The sequence below is a fragment of the Phocoena phocoena genome, chromosome 3 (genome assembly GCF_963924675.1).
Source record: "Phocoena phocoena chromosome 3, mPhoPho1.1, whole genome shotgun sequence".
Taxonomy (NCBI): domain Eukaryota; kingdom Metazoa; phylum Chordata; class Mammalia; order Artiodactyla; family Phocoenidae; genus Phocoena; species Phocoena phocoena.
The window spans coordinates 119,704,380-119,716,371 of NC_089221.1; the positions used below are offsets into that span (position 1 = coordinate 119,704,380).

At 49.5% G+C, this 11,992-nt stretch overlaps 1 non-coding gene across 1 annotated transcript; it reads right to left on the reverse strand.

Annotated features, from left to right (window-relative positions):
* Nucleotides 1–465: 465 nt before the first annotated feature.
* TRNAA-GGC (transfer RNA alanine (anticodon GGC)) lies at nucleotides 466–539 on the reverse strand. The gene has a single exon. It is a non-coding gene; the product is annotated as a tRNA-Ala (tRNA).
* Between the last annotated feature and the right edge of the window lie 11,453 nt (nucleotides 540–11,992).

Consider the following 11,992-nt stretch of genomic DNA (forward strand, 5'->3'; position numbering starts at 1 on the left):
TTGGTGGTGGGCTAGGGTCTCTGGGGAAACCTGCCTCCTCTGGCTGTGGGGCTCTTGCCTCCCACCTGCTCTTATGCCAACCCCTTCCCAGAGCCCACCCAGCTTGCTTCAGGTCCTTTAAGTGGACCACGCTGGAATCAAACCAAAGCTTAAGAGGAAACAGGACAGCAGGCATAGTGAGGTACCAGCCTCCTTCTGGGCACTGGCTGTTCCCTCTACTGGAATGTTTTTCCTGCCCCACTCGCTTGCTACCCTGGGAAGCCTTCCTTCCCTGACCATACTCCTACACCTGATCACCTTATTACATGCGTGCACGGGGCTATCTCTTTCCTTCAGAGTACGTGATTCTGTTTTTTTTTTCTATTATTATTTATTTGTTTATTTGGCTGTGCAGGGTCTTAGTTGTGGCACGTGGGATCTTTAGTTGCGGCCTGCGGACTCTTAGTTGCGGCATGTGGGATCTAGTTTCCTGACCGGGGATCGAACCCCGGGCCCCCTGCATTGCCAGCACAGAGTCTTAGCCACTGGACCACCAGGAAAGTCCCCGTGGTTCTGTTTTGAATAATGCATGCATGAATGTATGTGATCATTTGATTACTGTTTCTCTCTCCTACTTGGCTATAAACTCTGTGAGGGGCGGGAACGTGTCTGCGGTTGCTCTTCACATCGCCCCAGTGTACCCCGTGCTTAACACTTTGGTGGTCGGGTTCTGCAGAGAACTGCTAGGCACAGATCGAAGCGTGGGAAGTCTGTGCGTGTGGGCGGCTCCCGAAGGCTGGAAGGCAAGGCTCTTTCTCCTGAGGGCCCGAGCTAGTCTGTTGTTGACAAATCCTCTGCAGACTTCAGAGAATCCAGTAAGATGGAAATGAGAGAGGGCTGGAATGCTGAACATGAGAGAGTGTTGGGAGATATTGGGCAGTTCCTGTCCTTCTAAGCAGCAGGAACCCAGGACACCTGAAGTAATAGCCACCCTTTTACCTTCAGAGCAGGCCACAGGGCACCTCCCTCTTCATTTCACGGATCTCACTCCCACCTCTCACCTTTTACGTCTTGGCTTCTATTCCCCCTGTTGGGATTTTCTAGAGAGGAGCCGGGGTGTGTTTCATTTTTCTGTTCTATGCCAAGTCTTGGCTAGGGAGAGGAAGCTCTGCAATCAGCAGTGTTTTCCCTCCTCGGCTCCTTTGTGAGGACGCTGCTCTGAAAGAATGTCCCGTTTTATTGAAGACCCGAGCCAGCCTCAGCATGAGCCCTTATTTCACTTGGATTGTATTTATTCCCAAACGGTGCTGGGCAAACGCTTCTGTGTCCCCACTTCCCTGGGCTGTCCTGCTGGACAGCCTTTTGAATGAAAGCTTAGAATCCACGTGGCAGTGGGTGAATAACTCAGGAGCTGTGTGGAGATGGGGTGGTGACAAGATGGAGGGAGGGTCTCTTCTTGGGTGGTCCCAGACTGGGATGCGAGCCAAGTAGCTTGGGATGAGTACCCAAGTAGCCTTTCTCCTTGACCTCCCAATAAGAATAAAATAGCAACAGTCAGAAGTCAGAGTCTCAGATGTCTATGAAGACGAGGCAGGTGGAGCTCTCCTATAGTTGAAGGCTGCATTCTCTAGTTAGCCCCAGTCTCCACCACTCCCTTTTGCCCTGAAGATAAAAATGACTGTTAGTTTTAAAGGAACAGCCTTCTTAGGTGGTCACACCGCTTAGTTTCTGTTTTAGTTGTTAGGTGTTTTGGGTGGGGACTATGGTGAACCAGAAAGCTTGCGGCTACTCAGGAGGGCGGCTGCCTCAACTCAAGACAGTTGTTGCCTTGTGAGAAGGTGGACCCAATGTCACCAGATAAACTGGGTTTTCAAGAGAAGCTAGATATCTGGATTTGTATGTAAAATTTTCAAACTTTTCAATGTTGACAAGAAACCCATGTTTTGGAAAATTCCGTGTGGGTCAAACAAAGCTTACCTGTGAGTTACCTTTTGACCAAGGGTTGGCAGTTCCCGGATCAACGCAGGGTGGGTCGTCAGGAAGGCTCCATTGCTTTGGGTGGTAGAACCCGAGCAAATGGGTGTAGATGAGAGAAGGATTTAAACCTAAAGAAGAGCTGCAGGGAAGCCACACAGGTAGTGGAGGGAGATGGGCTTTAGTCCAGGGAGGCCCCATCAGTCTACCTCACTGTGCCTCAGATTTCCAGTGTGTGAAATGGGACCAACGGCGTTTGTTTCTTAGAGCATTTCTGGGTGCTCTGTGCGGAGCTGAGTAGCTGTCACCCCAGCAGGCGTTCCTTCAATGTGCTAAAACCACACTTGGCATGGCCCTTGGGTCTTCCTGCTGGGTTTTTTTTTTTGTTTTTTTTTTTTGCGGTACGCGGGCCTCTCACTGTTGTGGCCTCTCCCGTTGCGGAGCACAGGCTCCGGACACGCAGGCTCAGCGGCCATGGCTCACGGGCCCAGCCGCTCTGCGGCACGTGAGATCTTCCCGGGCCGGGGCACGAACCCGTGTCCCCTGCATCGGCAGGCGGACTCTCAACCACTGCGCCACCAGGGAAGCCCATTCCTGCTGGTTTTTAAACAGCCCCACGCTCCCAGTCCCCAGGTAGGGCTCGGCTTTCCCCCTTGATGCCTAGGCATCCTTACAGGCCTGTCCCTCCCCTCTCTGCTGACTCTTTGAATTCCTTCCCTCCTCTTTACTTCTCCTGCCTCCATCTCCTCCAGGTACTTGCCACCTTTCCCCTGGTTTATGTTGTTTCCGTACCACCAGTCCTGCTTCCTCCCTAATCTCCTGACTCCTGTCTCCAGATGACTGACCTTGGAGGTGTAGCTCTGCTTGTGGCAATGTCTGCTTCCCCCAGACCTACTGGTGGAGGGAGGTTCCTCAGCCTGGCTTGTGAGCTCCCTGCAACCCGGCCTCCCATCACTTTCTCCATCTTCTCTGCTGCCGAGCTCTCCAGACTCCTCTCCTGTTCCCTGCCTCCCTTACCTCACCCATGCACCCAAGTCTCTCCACTCTACATCATTTCCTCAAATTTGCCATGTTCCTTCCAGGGTCCTGATACTTGGCACGTTCACTCTTCACTCAGCTAACCCTTACAAGGACCTGCCTCAGATTTCTCTAGTTGCCTCTCTTTGTCTACACGCATCACACCCTAAACTCCTCATCTCATGTCCCAGCATTCATGAATATACACAGGTGATGTGCATAAACTTGTCCGTCTCTGGCTTTCTTACTAGACTGAAGCTCCGGAAAGGCGGTACCAGGCCGGGCTGTTCTGTACATCTTTCATGTTCATTGAATGAATGTCGACGCCCCCTCGTGTCTCTTTGTACACCTGCCGCTGCAGAGAAACGGAAGGACTTGCTGTTCCCCGCACACGCTTCAGGTTCTTCTGTGCCTGGGCGCTGGCATCATCTGCCTGGCCTTAAGTCCTCCTTCTACCCGCTACGGGCTGTACCACGTTGGACAGGTCACTTGACCTCTCCATGTCTTAATTTCTTCAACTGTGAAATGGAGCTGATGATGGTACCTACTTCGCAGCCTCCCTGCCCCACCTCCAGTTAGCTGTGTTCCCCTGGGCCGCTTTGCCTCCCTGAGCTCGGGTCTCCCCATGAGTGAGATGCAGATGGGGATGACAGTATCATCGTCCCCATGTTGGGAGGAGTAAACGAGGGAACACAAGGCAGTGCTGGCCTGCTGCCTTGCATGTGCCCCACGCAGTAAGTGATTTTTGCTGTTCTGATTGTCATTAATCTAGCGGTGGTTCTGGCACAGGTTAGAGAGACCTGTGTTTCTGCTAATGATTCAGGGCCATCTGTGGGAGGTGAATTCGATTCTCCTGGGTCCATCCTGCGCTAACCTTTTCATGCTTTGGCGGTGGGGGTGCGAGGAGAGGATTAGACGGGAAAGACCCTCAGTCTAGTACTTCTCCTTTAACTTGTTCTCAAGCACTTATTCCTCGGACCTGTTAATTGCCTTGAAAATAAAGAATTAGCTAGATAGCCTTTTCTTTGGTCACTGGTGCAGTGTTGGGCCCCATATCCCCTTCCTCGGGGCGGCCTTCCCGGGCCACCCCACCTGAGATCCTGTCCCTGGTCACTGTCCACCTCCTACATGGAAGGAAGTTTATTTCCTTCAGAGGACTTTTCCTGATTGATGATGTTATGGTCTGTCATCTTCCTTCCTAGACTATAAGTTCCGTGAGGTCAGACTGTATGGTGCACTGCGGGAAGGGAATTGCAAGGGACGGAAGAAAAGAAAACCCTATAGAGGTTCTTAAATTTACTCTAAAGGTCTAGGATTTGGATCTGGTGTCAGCTCTGGTCTGGGGGCTGGAAATGACAGGAAACAGGAAGGCAGCTCCCTCCGAGTCAGTGCATTGTGACCTGGCCACCGGTGGATTCTCTAAATTTCACACAGATCTTCCCTTCCGTGTAGCCTGTCAATTTCCAAGGAGGACGCAAAGCCTCCTCACCCAGTTCCAGCCGAAGATGTTTTTCTCCTTTGTCAGCTCGTGCCTGTTTGGCGTCTGCTAGCCCGGCTGTCCCTGAGCCATCTCTGGATGACCTAGATCATGGTGGGAACAGAACAGGTAGTAGGAATAATAGCAACTAGCATTCACCTGTGGAACTTTTCCTTCATGCTCAGTAACTCAGTAAGGATTCCTACCGTCCCCATTTTATGGAGGAAGAAACTGAGGCTTAAAGAGCATAAGTTACTAGCCTAAAATCGTAAAATTTGTGAGTAACAGGGCCAGCGTTTAAACCGTGTCATCTGTCTTAAAAGCAACTGCTCAGCTGCTGGGCTGCCGAGCTGCGGCAGACTTCAAATCACTGCAGTTTGGCTGTGGGATATGCTGTGGGCAGGGAGACAGGGGGACTAAATGTTGCAGATTTATCTTTCTAATTTTCCTTGGCTTCGGCTAATATTAAAATTATTTCGAGCACTCCACCGACAAAGGCGGAAGGAAGAGAGAACCCAGTTCGATATTAAATATTTGCAATGGAAAATTCACAACGTCCTTTTGAGTGGAAGATACGTCCGAGTAATTCCCATGGGACTAATTCGGCCAGTTGTTGCTGCTGCCTGCTTCCTGTGGTTGCTTCATTGTTCTCAGAAATGAACATTCCTGACTTTGAAGTCCTGGGGTTACGCCGGGCTACGCCGGGCTAGATGCTGAACTCTGCCTTGGTTTCCCCGGGCAGTGCGTGGATAAAGGGGAGAGGGCTGTGTGGTGCGCTCAGTTGCTGGCCTTGTAGTTCGGGGCTTTACGAAAACTACATTAAACCAGGCACCTCCAGGCAGGGAAGTGGGATCTGTCACAGTCGTCATAGCCCCAGTAGCTGATGCTGAGCCCTGTGAAGGGTGCTCAGTGCTTTACATGCCCCAACTCTCCTAATTCTCACAACTACCCTGTGGTCAAGGTCCTAGTAACCCTTAACCCTCTTTTATAGACTAAGAAAGAGAGGCTCAGAGAGGGTAAAGCTCTGGGTCCAGTTGGCACGTGGCAGAGCTGGGATAAGAAGCCAGTTCTGTTTGACTCAAAAATCCCATGCCGCACAAAGCACTTTGCTCTGTGCCAGAACTGTCTTCAGGACTTAGAACTGATTGATGGCGGGCCTGGAGACCATTCCAGACCCCTGGCCACCGTGGGCCGGAGTTGCCAGCCCAGGGGAATGGGTGCTCTCCTTGTCTGATTGGGTTGGCCTGTCCCCTGCTGCGTTCCCACGGGTGATCTTGGTTTGGCGTCCATCCAAGCAGGGAAAAATGAGAGTAGCTGCTCACTTGAAGTTGGTGGCCCACGCCGTGAGCCCTTTGGATGAGAAAACCCTTGCGTGTATGAAGTAGCCCTGTCCATTGCTTCATCATGGCCAGGCAGCCTGAATTACTGGTCACTCTGCTGGAGTCTGGTTCCCGACGAGGTAACATCTGGGAAGCAAACTCCAGGAGGACAGGGATTTTGTGAATTACGTTCACGGCCGTGTTCCTGGTACTGGGTACAGCGTCTGGCATGTTGTGAGGCTTTGTACACATTGGTTCACTCTTTACTCCTCGCAGGTCTTTTGCTAACTGTGGACCCCTCCAGTCTGTCTCCCCTTCGGCTAGGCTTTCTAATATGCTGCTCGCTTTGCATAAAACGCTGTTCTCTCTGCATAACGTTACTGTTCCCTACTCTGTGCCTGCCCAGCTCCCTCTCCCCTTCAGCTTAATTGACACCCCTTTAGATTGGGCCCACCCAGATCTCCATGTAGCCTGGCCCCCGTGTCCAAATGGTGTCTCTCTGTTAAATTCTCGCATAACACCCTATACTTTTTCTTCAAGGCACGTGTCCCAGTTTATAATTATGCATATATGAGTGAGTGGAAGTGTTGAACATCTGGCCTCTCAGTAAATCATTAGCTCCACGAGGGCAGAGATCTGTCTGTCTGGCTCACTCTTGTCCTGCCAGGGTTTGGTAGGCACTCACTAAACACTTGAGAATGAGTGGGGTCTTCACCCTCCCCTCTGACACCACATGCTTGCCTCCAGAGTGATGGGTTCTAATGTATTGAATGTTTACAGCTGGATGAAGGTTTTTACCCGCCCCCCCGCAACCCCGCGCCCAGCCACTTCATTAGCATGAATCAGACTCACTGCATTGCGGAAGGGAGTGGTTTCTTTTCCCTTCGGATCTGAGAACACTCAGGTTCGTGGAAGGCTCTCATCATGACACCCTCATCATAGTTACCCATCCCTAGGCCAGGGGAGCCAGGGCTGCTGTTTTGAGGGCCACTGGCTATTTCCGGAGTATTTTAACATTCTTAAGAGTCATACATAAAGAGTCTTAGTTCTCAGCCATTGAGTCAGTCGGCAAGGTGAAAGAAGGTGTGTATCTGCAGACCTGGCTGGCTAGCCCCCCACCCTTCTCTCTCTCTCCTTTCCCCACCTCATGGTGTCTTCCTAGCTTTGAAATGAATGAAACTTGCACTAGAAGATAACGAAGAGGTTGGGAAAAGTCAAAGCCCATTATCCTTTTCATCAAGTGGGCGCTGGGTTAGTGCAGTGTGGGGTGAGCAGAGAGCTCTCCTGTGTGAGGCCAGAGCAGGAGGGAAGCCTCGGAACAAAATCTTTAGCAGATGGAGCGAGCTGTTGCTGGGCTCTGGTATCCTTGGCCTCTCTCACAAGTGACCACTCTGAAGGGTAGGACCTGCAAGAGAGACCAGAAATCCTGCTCAGGCCTCTCCGACCTGGCTCTGTCCTCCCTTCCGCTCTCTTCTTATTGACGAGCGCCACTCAAGCTCATCCTCGCTTGGCCGTTCCTCGTCGGTATTGGCTTTCAGCTTGCCCGGCCGACATCCTGTGGACGCTGCAGTTCAGACAAACAGCAAGATCATCAAAGAGCAGAGCATGAATGAAAAACTGCTTTATGACATGCCTTCAAAGTGTCCTTTTAGGAGTTCAAAGGATGTGGAGAGGAGGCAGGGGAATCAAAGGAGACGGGAGAGCAATGAACTCTCCGAGGAATCATCGGGTTTTTCATTGTATATTTTCTATGACGCTTGTGATGTAAAAATCAAAAGTAATCCCAGCCCTCAAGGGTTCTCTGTGTGCAGATCTGACGCAAAGAAGGAAACGACTCACCTTGCTGGTTGGAGGGCTTTGACCCCTGCCTTCTAAGTCACCTGTTTGGCATCTGCGTTTCCTGTTTGGACCTCAGTTGAATATTTTGATCTGGGAAGACTGTGTCCACAGTTGGAGATTGAATGCTGCTTATGTCGTTCGATGGAGGTGAATAATTTAGTCTGTGCAGAAATTCCCCATTACCTTTTGCATTTAAAGCCAGGCCAGAGTCCAGCTGTAGCAATGGATATGCAGAGCTCAGAAAAGATCTGGCATAGATTGTAAGATTCCAGAGACTTCTGTTCTGACAGATAGAAGGAGAATTGAGACTACTTGAGGCTGGAGCTGGACCTAATTAATATACTCATGGGAACACCACTGATATTTTGATGCTGAAATGCCTTATGCCCAGTCCACTCAGAATGTTTTGGCAACTAACATAGCGCCATCCATGGAGGGTGCTTGAATGAAGTGAATGAATGACCAAACAAATGGACAGCTCTGGTTTGGTAACCCTAGAGTAAATTCTTTCATGGCAATGTTTTCTCTTCTTTTGGGGCCATTCAGGCTCAGAATACGAGGGTGCTATTTCAGTCAAGTTGCCAAGGGATTTCAACTGCAAGGGACAGATACCCCAGCTCAAACTGGATTGAGGTAGAGGAGTTTTGTTGGTTAATATTTTTAAAAACTCCAAAGAGAGATTTGATTTCTGGCTTGTCTGGTGCAATAGACTGAATGTTCGTGTCCCTGCAAAATTTGTGTGTTACAACACCTGTAACCCCCCAAGGTGATGGTATTAGGAGGTGAGGGCCTTTGGGAGATGATTAGGTCATGAGGGTGGAGCCATCAGGAATGGGATTAGTGCCCTTATAGAGAAACTCCAGAAAGCTGTTTCACTCCTTTCACCATGTGAGGACACAGTGAGATGACAGTCATCAGATACTGAGTCTGCCAGCGCCTTGATCTTGGACTTGCCAGCCTCTAGAGCTGTGAGAAGTTTATTGTTTATATGCTACCTAGCCTGTGGCATTTTTGTTATAGCAGCTGTACAGAGTAAGACAACTGGTTCAAGGTGCCCTGAGAATGTCCTCAGGACTCTGTTTTACCCTCTCCACCTCTCAGCTCTGTTTTGTGTGTGTTATCTCTCCGTTTTCTGCAGACCAAGGTGATGCCCTAGGGCACAGGAAGTACTGTTTCATGGTTAAGAACATAGTCTCAGGAATTCTGTGGTGGTCCAGTGGTGAGGACTCCGGGCTTCTATTGCTTGGGGGCATGGGTTCGATCCCTGGTTGGGGAACTAAGATCCCACAAGCCACGCAATGCGGCCAAAAGAGCAAAACCAAACCAAAACCATGGTCTCTATAGCCAGAAGCAGTCTTGATTCAAATCCCCAGGCCATCACCTACTAGTTGCACAACCGTAGACATGTTTCTTAACGTCTCTGTGCCTTAGTTTCCTTGTCTTTAAATGGGACATGATGATGATGGTGATGGTGACAGTGATAGCTAAAATTTGTTGAGCACTTGCTGTTCTGCCTCGTGTTCTTCCAAGTACTCTATGTAAATAAATTCGCTAATCTTCACAACCTATGAGGTAGGTGCTCTTAGTAGCCCCATATTATAGATGAGGAAACTGAGGCACAGAACGTTTAAATAACTTGCCCGTTACACGACTAGTAAATGATGGAGCCAGAAGTTAAATCCAGGTAGTCTGGTTCCAGAGTCAGTACTATTGATCTCCAAACTATGCTGCCTCATATAATAGAACTTATAACTCATGGGGTTGATGTGGGAATTAAATGAGACAGTATATACATAAAGACACTTAAGACAGTTCTTGGCACATAAGGGTCATCTTAAAAAAGAAAAAAAGCTGCCAGTAGCTTTTGGCCCATATTCTGTGCTCTCAGTAACCACAGCAGGGAATGATTTTCTTTTCTAAGAGTTCCACAAAACTCTCAGAACTCAGTCTTGTGGACTGTTTTTTGAGTCGTGTCCATTGTTGAACCAGTCGCTGTGGCCAGGAGATTGTGGTGTTCTGATGAGCCAGGCTGGTGCTAGGGGTGGAACTGACACCAGCTGAACGACATCAACTGAAAAGTGAAGGAGGGTTGTTTCATCAGAGTGAAGAAGCAGAGTTACTAGAGGTAGATAGGGAAATGAGAGAAACCCTCATATCAAGTGTTCACACTGGCAGTAGAGGCTGTCTGGATTTCTCTGGGAAGTCAGTTTGCAGCTGACAAATGAAAAGAGAAGGTGGTCAGAGGCCCTACCTCTAAGTCTCCTGAATCCTCCAGCGGTGGGTAGTGAGGGAAGAGGGATGAGTAGGTTTGAAAAGAAGTACCATCTCTAGGGCTCAACTCACTGTACCACTCAGGGCAGCACGCAGAAGTGAAGTCAGGAGGTGAAGTGCTGGTTCATCTGGATCTGCTGGAAGGTAAAGAGGACGTAATTACTCAGATGGCGTGTGGGCAAGCCCCAAGGCCACCTTGTGAGAAGTGCTGGGCAAGCATTCGCAACCACTAATGATGCCCCTGACAGCCCTGGTGCTGCTCAGAGATGGCGCCACCGGCCCCAGAGTGCCCATTCCCACGGTCCGGGGTGAGTCAGGCCACGCTGAAGCAGGGCCCCTGCCTGATTCACCAGTCCCACTTCCTCTGCTTCCTGGTGGTCCCCACCTACACAACCACCGCGCCCAGCTTAGCATTGACCAGCGGGCCCAAAATTAGCATCTGAGGCCAAAGTGGGCATCGTGGCCCAAGATCCTGTGGGTGGTGGATGAATTACAAAGGGGCCTAGAGGTATAGATATCAGTTTACCAGTTTCTACTTAAGTCCCTACCAACCTCCGCTTCCTGGGCGCTTCCCGTTGCTGGAGGAGGCGTGGAGGGACATTGCCCTCAGTGGCCAAGTCTAATAAGCAGCTGACTCCTGTCAACCATCTCAGGGTTACATCAGGAATGTGAGCGTGTGGTGGGTACCACTGCCGTAAAAAGAGCTTGATGATAGATCTTCAGCTGCTTCCTCACAACTGCTTATTTATATGTGGGTCCACATCTAGTCAGTTCTGCACATTATTGCCTATGCTGCTTGTTCCAAAGACTCCTCTCCTACCTTCTCTTCCCCCTTGCACTGAAGACCTTGCTTAATAATTCATTAAAGACAGCTTTCTCTCTCACAACTCTTTACTGAGGCCCCAGAACCATCTCCTTCTGCAGACCAGGTATTTCATCCGCAGTGTTTCCTTCTCTTCCCCCTGCCCCCCAACTTTATTAATGATCTATCTTTTCTGACTCCTTCCTTTAAACCTACGTTAAAATGACCCATCCTACATGGAATCACCTTCCCTCAACTCTCCACTCTGCCTGTAGCTGTACCCTTTCTCTTCACCCAGTGTCTTGAAAGAGAAGTGTGTTTGTTGCCCTCACCTGTCAGTAGCTATAACAATCTGGTTTCCGCTTCTCCCACCCCAACCAATTTGGAGGTCTCCACACGTTTGGGTTTTTTTTAATATCAATTTATTTATTTATTTTTTGTTGCATTGGGTTTTCGTTGCTGCGCGCGGGCTTTCTCTGGTCGCGGCGAGTGGGGGCTACTCTTCGTTGTGGTGCGTGAGCTTCTCATTGCTGTGGCTTCTCTTGTTGTGGAGCACGGGCTGTAGGCACGCGGGCTTCAGTAGTTGTGGCTCGTGGGCTCTAGAGCGCAGGCTCAGTAGTTGTGGTGCACGGGCTTCGCTGCTCCGTGACGTGTAGGATCTTCCCGGACCAGGGCTCGAACCCGTGTCCCCTGTACTGGCAGGTGGATTCTTAGCCACTGCGCCACCAGGGAAACCCTGTCCCCGTGTTTTAAATGGTTCATCCCTATCAGTGAAAAAATATGGAGGATGTGCCTCAATGAATGAATATTCATTTGTAAATTACAGTTGACCCTTGAACAACGTGGCTCTGAACTGTGCGGGTCTGCTTATACACAGATTTTTTTCAATAAGCGTGAACCACAGTACTACACGATCCACAACTGGTTGAATATATGGATACAGAGGGCCGACTGTAAAAGTATATGAGGATTTTCTACTGCGTGGGAGTCGGCACCCCTAACCCCTGCCTTGTTCAAGGGTCAACTGTGTATACATATGCTAATGTACACATATATTGTCTATATTATAAAATAGAAACCAAAATCAGTATTTTAAAGGATGGTTTATAGAAGTTTGAATATTTTCCCTAGTGAATAGTCTCCTCCATGCTTGGGTCTAAATACTGAGTTCAAAGGTGTTTTTTTTCAGCTTTGAGATATAATTGAATACAGTAAAACCAATTTTAAGTGTACAAGTCAATGAGTTTAGATAGGTATATAAAGTCTTGTAACCACTACTCTAATTATGGTGTAAAACATTTCTATCACCCCAGA